Source organism: Narcine bancroftii, unplaced genomic scaffold (genome assembly GCF_036971445.1).
Source record: "Narcine bancroftii isolate sNarBan1 unplaced genomic scaffold, sNarBan1.hap1 Scaffold_152, whole genome shotgun sequence".
Taxonomy (NCBI): Eukaryota; Metazoa; Chordata; class Chondrichthyes; order Torpediniformes; family Narcinidae; genus Narcine; species Narcine bancroftii.
The window spans coordinates 4,323,230-4,335,352 of record NW_027211887.1 but is presented as its reverse complement, the minus strand read 5'-3'; positions in this window follow the sequence as shown (position 1 = coordinate 4,335,352).

Here is a 12,123-nt window from a genome sequence, read left to right as displayed (position 1 = left end):
TGGGGAACCGTGGGGAACACTGCATGACAGAGGGGAACCAAAGGGAGCAGGTGTAACAGATTGGAAAAAGTGGGGAATCGTGGGGAGTTCTGCAGAAGAGAGGTGAACCAAAAGAAGCAGGGGGATAGGATTGGAAAAATTGGGGAACAGTGCAGAAAAATGCAGAACAGAGAGGAACCAGAGGTAGCAGGGGTAACAGATTGGAAAAAGTGGGGAACCGTGGACAACACTGCAGAACAGAGGGGCACCAAAGGGAGCAGGAGGTACAGGTTGGAAAAAGTGGGGAACCATGGAGAACACTGCAGCACAGATGGGAACAAAAGTGAGCAGGGGAAACGGATTGCAAAAAGTGGGGCCCATGGCGAACACTGCATGACAGAGGGTAATCAAAGGGAGCAGGGGGAACCGAATGGAAAAAGTTGGGAACTGTGGGGAACACTGCAGAACAGATGGAAACCAAAGGTAGCAGGGGGAACGGATTGGAAAAAGTGGGGAACCATGGGGGACACTGCAGGGCGGACGGGAACCAAAGGGAGCATGGGAACAGATTAGAAAAAGTTTGGAGAACCGTGGGGAAAACTGCAGAACAGAGCAGAAACAAAGAGAGCAGGGGGAACAGCTCGGAAAAGTGCGGACCCGAGGGGAACAATGCAGAACAGAGAGGAACCAAAGGGAGCAGAGAGAATGCATTGGAAAAAGTGGGGAACCGTGGGGAACACTGCACGACAGAGGGGAACCAAAGGAAGCAGGGGGAACGGATTGTAAAAAGTTGCACTGATGGGGAACACTGTAGGACAGAGGGGAATCAAAGGGAGCAGGGGGAACTGATTGGAAAAAGTGGGGAACAGTGGGGGACACTGCAGAACAGAGGGCAAACAAACGGAACAGGGGGAATGGATTGCAAAAAGTTTGGAACCGTGGAGGACAATGCAGAACAGGGGAAACCAAAGGGAGCAGGGCAAAAAGTTTGTAAAAAAGTGGGGAACCGTGGGGAACACTGCACGACAAAGGGGAACCAAAGGGATCAGGGGGAACAGATAGGAAAAAATTGGGGAACTGTGAAAACACTGCATGACAGAGGGGAACCAAAGGGAGCAGGAGATACAGGTTGGAAAAAGTGGGGAACAGTGGAGGACACTGCAGGACAGAGGGGAACCAAAGGAAGCAGGGGGAACGGATTGTAAAAAGTTGCACTGATGGGGAACACTGTAGGACAGAGGGGAATCAAAGGGAGCAGGGCGAACAGATTGTAAAAAAGTGGGGAACCGTGGGGAACACTGCAGAACAGTATGAAACCAAAGCAGGCAGGGGGAACAGTTTGGAAAATGTGGGGAACCGTGGGGATCACTGCAGAACAGAGGGGAACCAAAGGGAGCAGGGGAACACATTGGAAAAAGTGGGGAACCGTGGGGAACACTGCAGAACAGTGAGGAACCAAAGGGAGCATGGGGAACAGATTGGAAAAAGTGGGGTACCGTGTGTAAAAATGCACAACAGTGGGGAAACAAAGGGTGCAGGAGGAAAAGATTAGAAGAAGTGGGGTACCGTGTGCAAAAATGCACAACAGTGGGGAACCAAAGGGAGCAGGGGGTACAGGAAGGAAAAGAATGTGGAGAATCGTGGGGAACACTGCAGAATAGAGGGGAACCAAAGGTAGCAGGGGGAACGGATTGGGAAAAGTGGGGAAGCGTCGGGAACACTGCAGAACAGAGGTGAACCAAAGGAAGCAGGGGGAACGGATTGGAAAAAGTGGGGCCCATGGGGAACACTGCAGGACAGAGGGGAATCAAAGGGAGCAGGGGGAACTGATTGGAAAAAGTGGGGAACTGTGGGGAACACTGCAGAACAGAGGGGAAACAAACGGAGCAGGGGGAATGGATTGCAAAATGTGGGGAACCATGGGGAAAACTGCAGAACAGAGTGGAGCTAAAGGAGCAGGGGTAACGGATTGCAAAAAGTGGGGCCCATGGGGAACACTGGAGGACAGAGCGGAATCAAAGGGAGCAGGGGGAACTGATTGGAAAAAGTGGGGAATCGTGCAGAACACTGCAGGACAGAGGGGAAACAAAGGGAACAGTGGGAACGGATTGGAAAAAGTGGGGAACCATGGGGAATACTGTAGGACAGAGGGGAACCATAGGGAGCAGGGGCTACAGGTTGGAAAAAATGTGGAGAACCGTGAGGAACACTGCAGAACAGTGAGGAACCAAAGGGAGCAGGAGGAACAGATTGGAAAAAGTTGAGAACAGTGGGCAACACTGCAGAACAGAGGTGAATCAAAGGGTGCAGGGGGAACAGATTGGAAAAAGTGGGGAACCGTTTGGAACACTGCAGAACAGAGGTGAACCAAAGGGAGCAGGGGGAACAGATTGGAAAAAGTGGGGAATCGTGGGGAGTTCTGCAGAACAGATGTCAACCAAAGGAAGCGGGGGATTGGATTGGAAAAAGTGGGGAACAGTGTAGAAAAATGCAGAACAGAGGGGAACCAGAGGTAGCAGGGGAAACAGATTGGAAAAATGTGGGGAATCGTGGGGAACATTGCAGAACAGAGGGGCACCAAAGGGAGCAGAGGGAATGCATTGGGAAAAGTGGGGAACCGTGGGGAACACTGCACAACAGAGGGGAACCAAAGGAAGCAGGGGGAACGGATTGTAAAAAGTTGCACCGATGGGAACACTGTAGGACAGAGGGGAATCAAAGGGAGCAGGGGGAACTGATTGGAAAAATTGGGGAACTGTGGGGAACACTGCAGGACAGAGTGGAGACAAAGGAGCAGGGGGAACAAATTGGAAAAAGTGGGGAACCGTGGGGAACACTGCAGAACAGAGGGGAACCAAACGGAGCAGGGGTAACGGAATGCAAAAAGTTGGGAACCGTGGAGAACACGGAAGGACAGAGGGGAACCAAAGGGAACAAGGGGAACGGATTGGTAAAAGTGGGGAACCATGGGGAATACTGCAGTGCAGAGGGGAACCATAGGGAGCAGGGGCTACAGGTTGGAAAAAATGTGGAGAACCGTGAGGAACACTGCAGAACAGTGAGGAACCAAAGGGAGCAGGGGGAACAGATTGGAAAAAGTGGGGAACCGTGTGGAAAAATGCAGAACAGTGGGGAAACAAACAGAACAGAGGGAATGGATTGCAAAAAGTTGGGAAGCGTGGAGGACACTGCAGAACAGAGGGGAACCAAAGGGAGCAGGGCGAATAGATTGTAAAATAGTTGGTAATCGTGGGGAACGCTGCAGAACAGTATGAGGGAACAGTAAGCCGAGGGAATGGTTTGGAAAATGTGGGGAACTGTGGGGAAAACTGCAGAACAGAGTGGAGCCAAAGGAGCAGGGGGAACAGATTGGAAAAAGTGGGGAACTGTGGGGAACACTGCAGAACAGAGCAGAACCAAACGGAGCAGGGGGAACAGATTGGAAAAAGTGGGGAACCGATTAGAAAAAGTAGGGAACCGTGTGGAAAAATGCAGAAAGGTGGGGAACCAAAGGGAGCAGGGGGAACGAGTTGGAAAAGGTGGAGAACTGTGGGGAACACTGCAGAAGAGAGGGGAACCAAAGGGAGCAGAGGGAACGGATTGGAAAAAGTTGGGAACCGTGGGGAACACTGCACGACAGAGGTGAACCAAAGGGATCAGGGGGAACAGACAGGAAAAAATTGGGGAACTGTGAAAACACTGCATGACAGAGAGGAACCAAAGGGAGCAGGAGGTACAGGGTGGAAAAAGTGGGGAACCGTGGAGGACACTGCAGGACAGAGGGGAACCAAAGGGAGCAGGGCGAACAGATTGTAAAAATGTGTGGAACCGTGGGGAACACTGCAGAACAGTATGAAACCAAAGCAGGCAGGGGGAACAGTTTGGAAAATGTGGGGAACCGTGGGGATCACTGCAGAACAGAGGGGAAACAAAGGGAGCAGGGGAACGCATTGGAAAAAGTGGGGAACCGTGGGGAACACTGCAGAACAGTGAGGAACCAAAGGGAGCAGGGGGAACAGATTGGAAAAAGTGGGGTACCGTGTGTAAAAATGCACAACAGTGGGGAAACAAAGGGTGCAGGAGGAACAGATTAGAAGAAGTGGGGTACCGTGTGCAAAAATGCACAACAGTGGGGAACCAAAGGGAGCAGGGGGACAGGAAGGAAAAGAATGTGGAGAATCGTGGGGAACACTGCAGAATAGAGGGGAACCAAAGGGAGCAGAGGGAACGGATTGGAAAAAGTGGGGAAGCGTCGGGAACACTGCAGAACAGAGGCGAACCAAATGGAACAGGGGGAACGGATTGGAAAAAGTGGGGAACCATGGGGGACACTGCAGGGCAGAGGGGAACCATAGGGAGCAGGGGGTACAGGTTGGAAAAATGTGGAGAACCGTGAGGAAAACTGCAGAACAGTGAGGAACCAAAGGGAGCAGGCGGAACAGTTTTGAAAAAGTGGGGAACCGTGTGCAAAAATGCAGAACAGTGGGGAACCAAAGGGAGCAGGAGGAACAGATTGGAAGAAGTTGAGAACAGTGGGCAACACTGCAGAACAGAGGTGAATCAAAGGGTGCAGGGGGAACAGATTGGAAAAAGTGGGGAAACGTTTGGAACACTGCAGAACAGAGGTGAACCAAAGGGAGCAGGGGGTACAGTTCGGAAAAGTGGGTGACCGTGGGGAACAATGCAGAACAGAGGGGAACCAAAGGGAGCAGGGGAAACAGATGGAAAAAGTGGGGAACCGTGGGGAACACTGCACGACAGAGGGGAACCAAAGGAAACAGGGGGAACGGATTGTAAAATGTTGCACCGATGGGGAACACTGTAGGACAGAGGGGAATCAAAGGGAGCAGGGGGAACTGATTGGAAAAAGTGGGGAACAGCGGGGGACACTGCAGAACAGAGGGCAAACAAACGGAACAGGGGGAATTCGATTGCAAAAAGTTTGGAACCGTGGAGGACAATGCAGAACAGGGGAAACCAAAGGGAGCAGGGCAAACAGTTTAAAAAAAGTGGGGAACCGTGGGGAACACTGCACGACAGAGGGGAACCAAAGGGATCATGGGGAACAGATAGGAAAAAATTGGGGAACTTTGAAAACACTGCATGACAGAGGGGAACCAAAGGGAGCAGGAGGTACAGGTTGGAAAAAGTGGGGAACCGTGGAGGACACTGCAGGACAGAGGGGAACCAAAGGGAGCAGGGCGAACAGATTGTAAAAAAGTGGGGAACCGTGGGGAACACTGCAGAACAGTATGAAACCAAAGCAGGCAGGGGGAACAGTTTGGAAAATGTGGGGAACCGTGGGGATCACTGCAGAACAGATGGGAACCAAAGGGAGCAGGGGAACGCATTGGAAAAAGTGGGGAACTGTGGGGAACACTGCAGAACAGTGAGAAACCAAAGGGAGCAGGGGGAACATATTGGAAAAAGTGGGGTACCGTGTGTAAAAATGCACAACAGTGGGGAAACAAAGGGTGCAGGAGGAACAGATTAGAAGAAGTGGGGTACCGTGTGCAAAAATGCACAACAGTGGGGAACCAAAGGGAGCAGGGGGTACAGGAAGGAAAAGAATGTGGAGAATCGTGGGGAACACTGCAGAATAGAGGGGAACCAAAGGGAGCAGGGGGAACGGATTGGGAAAAGTGGGGAAGCGTCGGGAACACTGCAGAACAGAGGCGAACCAAAGGGAACAGGGGGAACGGATTGGAAAAAGTGGGGAACCATGGGGGACACTGCAGGGCAGAGGGGAACCATAGGGAGCAGGGGGTACAGTTTTGAAAAAGTGGGGAAACGTGTGCAAAAATGCAGAACAGTGGGGAACCAAAGGGAGCAGGAGGAACAGATTGGAAGAAGTTGAGAACAGTGGGCAACACTGCAGAACAGAGGTGAATCAAAGGGTGCAGGGGGAACAGATTGGAAAAAGTGGGGAAACGTTTGGAACACTGCAGAACAGAGGTGAACCAAAGGGAACAGGGGGTACAGTTCGGAAAAGTGGGTGACCGTGGGGAACAATGCAGAACAGAGGGGAACCAAAGGGAGCAGGGGAAACAGATGGAAAAAGTGGGGAATCGTGGGGAGTTCTGCAGAACAGAGGTGAACCAAAGGAAGCAGGGGGATTGGATTGGAAAAAGTGGGGAACAGTGTAGAAAAGTGCAGAACAGAGGGGAACCAGAGGTAGCAGGGGTAACAGATTGGAAAAAGTGGGGAACCGTGGGCAACACTGCAGAACAGAGGGGCACCAAAGGGAGCAGGAGGTACAGGTTGGAAAAAGTGGGGAACCGTGGGGAACACTGCATGACAGAGGGGAACCAAAGGGAGCAGGTGGTACAGGTTGGAAAAAGTGGGGAACCGTGGAGAACACTGCAGCACAGATGGGAACAAAAGTGAGCAGGGGAAACGGATTGCAAAAAGTGGGGCCCATGGCAAACACTGCATGACAGAGGGTAATCAAAGGGAGCAGGGGGAACCGATTGGAAAAAGTTGGGAACTGTGGGGGACACTGCAGGGCAGACGGGAACCAAAGGGAGCATGGGAACAGATTAGAAAAATTTTGGAGAACCGTGGGGAAAACTGCAGAACAGAGCAGGACCAAAGGGATCAGGGGGAACAGCTCGGAAAAGTGCGGACCCGAGGGGAACAATGCAGAACAGAGAGGAACCAAAGTGAGAAGGTGGAACAGATTGGAAAAAGTGGGGAATCGTGGGGAGTTCTGCAGAACAGCGGGGACCCAAAGGGATCAGGGGGAAAGGATTCGAAAAAGTGGACCGTGGGGAACTCTGCAGAAAACAGGTGGACCAAACGAAGCAGGGGGAACGGATTGGTAAAAAATGGGGAACCTTGTGGAAAAATGTAGAACAGAGGCGAACCAGAGGGAGAAGTGGGAACAGATTAGAAAAAATTTGGAGAACCGTGGAGAACACTGCAGAACAGTGATGAACCAAAGGGAGCAGGGGGAACGGATTGGAAAAGATAGAGAACTCTGGGGAATACTGCAGAACAGAGGGGAAGCAAAGGGAGCAGTGGGTACAGGTTGGAAAAAATGTGGAGAACCGTGAGGAACACTGCAGAACAGTGAGGAACCAAAGGGAGCAGGGGTAACAGATTGGAAAAAGTGGGGAACCGTGTGGAAAAATGCAGAACAGAGGGACACCAAAGGGAGAAGGGGGTACAGTTTGGAAAAGTGGGGAACCGTGGGGAACAATGCAGAACAGAGGGGAACCAAAGGAGCAGGGGAAACAGATTGGAAAAAGTGGGGAATCGTGGGGAGTTCTGCAGAAGAGAGGTGAACCAAAAGAAGCAGGGGGATAGGATTGGAAAAATTGGGGAACAGTGCAGAAAAATGCAGAACAGAGGGGAACCAGAGGTAGCAGGGGTAACAGATTGGAAAAAGTGGGGAACCGTGGACAACACTGCAGAACAGAGGGGCACCAAAGGGAGCAGGAGGTACAGGTTGGAAAAAGTGGGGAACCGTGGGGAACACTGCATGACAGAGGGGAACCAAAGGGAGCAGGGGTAACAGATTGGAAAAAGTGGGGAATCGTGGGGAGTTCTGCAGAAGAGAGGTGAACCAAAAGAAGCAGGGGGATAGGATTGGAAAAATTGGGGAACAGTGCAGAAAAATGCAGAACAGAGAGGAACCAGAGGTAGCAGGGGTAACAGATTGGAAAAAGTGGGGAACCGTGGACAACACTGCAGAACAGAGGGGCACCAAAGGGAGCAGGAGGTACAGGTTGGAAAAAGTGGGGAACCATGGAGAACACTGCAGCACAGATGGGAACAAAAGTGAGCAGGGGAAACGGATTGCAAAAAGTGGGGCCCATGGCGAACACTGCATGACAGAGGGTAATCAAAGGGAGCAGGGGGAACCGAATGGAAAAAGTTGGGAACTGTGGGGAACACTGCAGAACAGATGGAAACCAAAGGTAGCCGGGGGAACGGATTGGAAAAAGTGGGGAACCATGGGGGACACTGCAGGGCGGACGGGAACCAAAGGGAGCATGGGAACAGATTAGAAAAAGTTTGGAGAACCGTGGGGAAAACTGCAGAACAGAGCAGAAACAAAGAGAGCAGGGGGAACAGCTCGGAAAAGTGCGGACCCGAGGGGAACAATGCAGAACAGAGAGGAACCAAAGGGAGCAGAGAGAATGCATTGGAAAAAGTGGGGAACCGTGGGGAACACTGCACGACAGAGGGGAACCAAAGGAAGCAGGGGGAACGGATTGTAAAAAGTTGCACTGATGGGGAACACTGTAGGACAGAGGGGAATCAAAGGGAGCAGGGGGAACTGATTGGAAAAAGTGGGGAACAGTGGGGGACACTGCAGAACAGAGGGCAAACAAACGGAACAGGGGGAATGGATTGCAAAAAGTTTGGAACCGTGGAGGACAATGCAGAACAGGGGAAACCAAAGGGAGCAGGGCAAAAAGTTTGTAAAAAAGTGGGGAACCGTGGGGAACACTGCACGACAGAGGGGAACCAAGGGGATCAGGGGGAACAGACACGAAAAAATTGGGGAACTGTGAAAACACTGCATGACAGAGGGGAACCAAAGGGAGCAGGAGATACAGGTTGGAAAAAGTGGGGAACCGTGGAGGACACTGCAGGACAGAGGGGAACCAAAGGGAGCAGGGCGAACAGATTGTAAAAAAGTGGGGAACCGTGGGGAACACTGCAGAACAGTATGAAACCAAAGCAGGCAGGGGGAACAGTTTGGAAAATGTGGGGAACCGTGGGGATCACTGCAGAACAGAGGGGAACCAAAGGGAGCAGGGGAACACATTGGAAAAAGTGGGGAACCGTGGGGAACACTGCAGAACAGTGAGGAACCAAAGGGAGCAGGGGGAACAGATTGGAAAAAGTGGGGTACCGTGTGTAAAAATGCACAACAGTGGGGAAACAAAGGGTGCAGGAGGAACAGATTAGAAGAAGTGGGGTACCGTGTGCAAAAATGCACAACAGTGGGGAACCAAAGGGAGCAGGGGGTACAGGAAGGAAAAGAATGTGGAGAATCGTGGGGAACACTGCAGAATAGAGGGGAACCAAAGGGAGCAGGGGGAACGGATTGGGAAAAGTGGGGAAGCGTCGGGAACACTGCAGAACAGAGGTGAACCAAAGGAAGCAGGGGGAACGGATTGGAAAAAGTGTGGCCCATGGGGAACACTGCAGGACAGAGGGGAATCAAAGGGAGCAGGGGGAACTGATTGGAAAAAGTGGGGAATTGTGGGGAACACTGCAGAACAGAGGGGAAACAAACGGAGCAGGGGGAATGGATTGCAAAATGTGGGGAACCATGGGGAAAACTGCAGAACAGAGTGGAGCTAAAGGAGCAGGGCTAACGGATTGCAAAAAGTGGGGCCCATGGGGAACACTGGAGGACAGAGCGGAATCAAAGGGAGCAGGGGGAACTGATTGGAAAAAGTGGGGAATCGTGCAGAACACTGCAGGACAGAGGGGAAACAAAGGGAACAGTGGGAACGGATTGGAAAAAGTGGGGAACCATGGGGAATACTGTAGGACAGAGGGGAACCATAGGGAGCAGGGGCTACAGGTTGGAAAAAATGTGGAGAACCGTGAGGAACACTGCAGAACAGTGAAGAACCAAAGGGAGCAGGAGGAATAGATTGGAAAAAGTTGAGAACAGTGGGCAACACTGCAGAACAGAGGTGAATCAAAGGGTGCAGGGGGAACAGATTGGAAAAAGTGGGGAACCGTTTGGAACACTGCAGAACAGAGGTGAACCAAAGGGAGCAGGGGGAACAGATTGGAAAAAGTGGGGAATCGTGGGGAGTTCTGCAGAACAGATGTCAACCAAAGGAAGCGGGGGATTGGATTGGAAAAAGTGGGGAACAATGTAGAAAAATGCAGAACAGAGGGGAACCAGAGGTAGCAGGGCAAACAGATTGGAAAAATGTGGGGAATCGTGGGGAACATTGCAGAACAGAGGGGCACCAAAGGGAGCAGAGGGAATGCATTGGGAAAAGTGGGGAACCGTGGGGAACACTGCACAACAGAGGGGAACCAAAGGAAGCAGGGGGAACGGATTGTAAAAAGTTGCACCGATGGGAACACTGTAGGACAGAGGGGAATCAAAGGGAGCAGGGGGAACTGATTGGAAAAAGTGGGGAACTGTGGGGAACACTGCAGGACAGAGTGGAGACAAAGGAGCAGGGGGAACAAATTGGAAAAAGTGGGGAACCGTGGGGAACACTGCAGAACAGAGGGGAACCAAACGGAGCAGGGGTCACGGAATGCAAAAAGTTGGTAACCGTGGAGAACACGGAAGGACAGAGGGGAACCAAAGGGAACAAGGGGAACGGATTGGTAAAAGTGGGGAACCATGGGGAATACTGCAGTGCAGAGGGGAACCATAGGGAGCAGGGGCTACAGGTTGGAAAAAATGTGGAGAACCGTGAGGAACACTGCAGAACAGTGAGGAACCAAAGGGAGCAGGGGGAACAGATTGGAAAAAGTGGGGAACCGTGTGGAAAAATCCAGAACAGTGGGGAAACAAACAGAACAGAGGGAATGGATTGCAAAAAGTTGGGAAGCGTGGAGGACACTGCAGAACAGAGGGGAACCAAAGGGAGCAGGGCGAATAGATTGTAAAATAGTTGGTAATCGTGGGGAACGCTGCAGAACAGTATGAGGGAACAGTAAGCCGAGGGAATGGTTTGGAAAATGTGGGGAACTGTGGGGAAAACTGCAGAACAGAGTGGCGCCAAAGGAGCAGGGGGAACAGATTGGAAAAAGTGGGGAACTGTGGGGAACACTGCAGAACAGAGCAGAACCAAACGGAGCAGGGGGAACAAATTGGAAAAAGTGGGGAACCGATTGGAAAAAGTAGGGAACCGTGTGGAAAAATGCAGAAAGGTGGGGAACCAAAGGGAGCAGGGGGAACGAGTTGGAAAAGGTGGAGAACTGTGGGGAACACTGCAGAAGAGAGGGGAACCAAAGGGAGCAGAGCGAACGGATTGGAAAAAGTTGGGAACCGTGGGGAACACTGCACGACAGAGGTGAACCAAAGGGATCAGGGGGAACAGACAGGAAAAAATTGGGGAACTGTGAAAACACTGCATGACAGAGAGGAACCAAAGGGAGCAGGAGGTACAGGGTGGAAAAAGTGGGGAACCGTGGAGGACACTGCAGGACAGAGGGGAACCAAAGGGAGCAGGGCGAACAGATTGTAAAAATGTGTGGAACTGTGGGGAACACTGCAGAACAGTATGAAACCAAAGCAGGCAGGGGGAACAGTTTGGAAAATGTGGGGAACCGTGGGGATCACTGCAGAACAGAGGGGAAACAAAGGGAGCAGGGGAACGCATTGGAAAAAGTGGGGAACCGTGGGGAACACTGCAGAACAGTGAGGAACCAAAGGGAGCAGGGGGAACAGATTGGAAAAAGTGGGGTACAGTGTGTAAAAATGCACAACAGTGGGGAAACAAAGGGTGCAGGAGGAACAGATTAGAAGAAGTGGGGTACCGTGTGCAAAAATGCACAACAGTGGGGAACCAAAGGGAGCAGGGGGACAGGAAGGAAAAGAATGTGGAGAATCGTGGGGAACACTGCAGAATAGAGGGGAACCAAAGGGAGCAGGGGTAACGGATTGGAAAAAGTGGGGAAGCGTCGGGAACACTGCAGAACAGAGGCGAACCAAAGGGAACAGGGGGAACGGATTGGAAAAAGTGGCGAACCATGGGGGACACTGCAGGGCAGAGGGGAACCATAGGGAGCAGGGGGTACAGGTTGGAAAAATGTGGAGAACCGTGAGGAAAACTGCAGAACAGTGAGGAACCAAAGGGAGCAGGGGGAACAGTTTTGAAAAAGTGGGGAACCGTGTGCAAAAATGCAGAACAGTGGGGAACCAAAGGGAGCAGGAGGAACAGATTGGAAGAAGTTGAGAACAGTGGTCAACACTGCAGAACAGAGGTGAATCAAAGGGTGCAGGGGGAACAGATTGGAAAAAGTGGGGAAACGTTTGGAACACTGCAGAACAGAGGTGAACCAAAGGGAGAAGGGGGTACAGTTCGGAAAAGTGGGTGACCGTGGGGAACAATGCAGAACAGAGGGGAACCAAAGGGAGCAGGGGAAACAGATGGAAAAAGTGGGGAACCGTGGGGAACACTGCACGACAGAGGGGAACCAAAG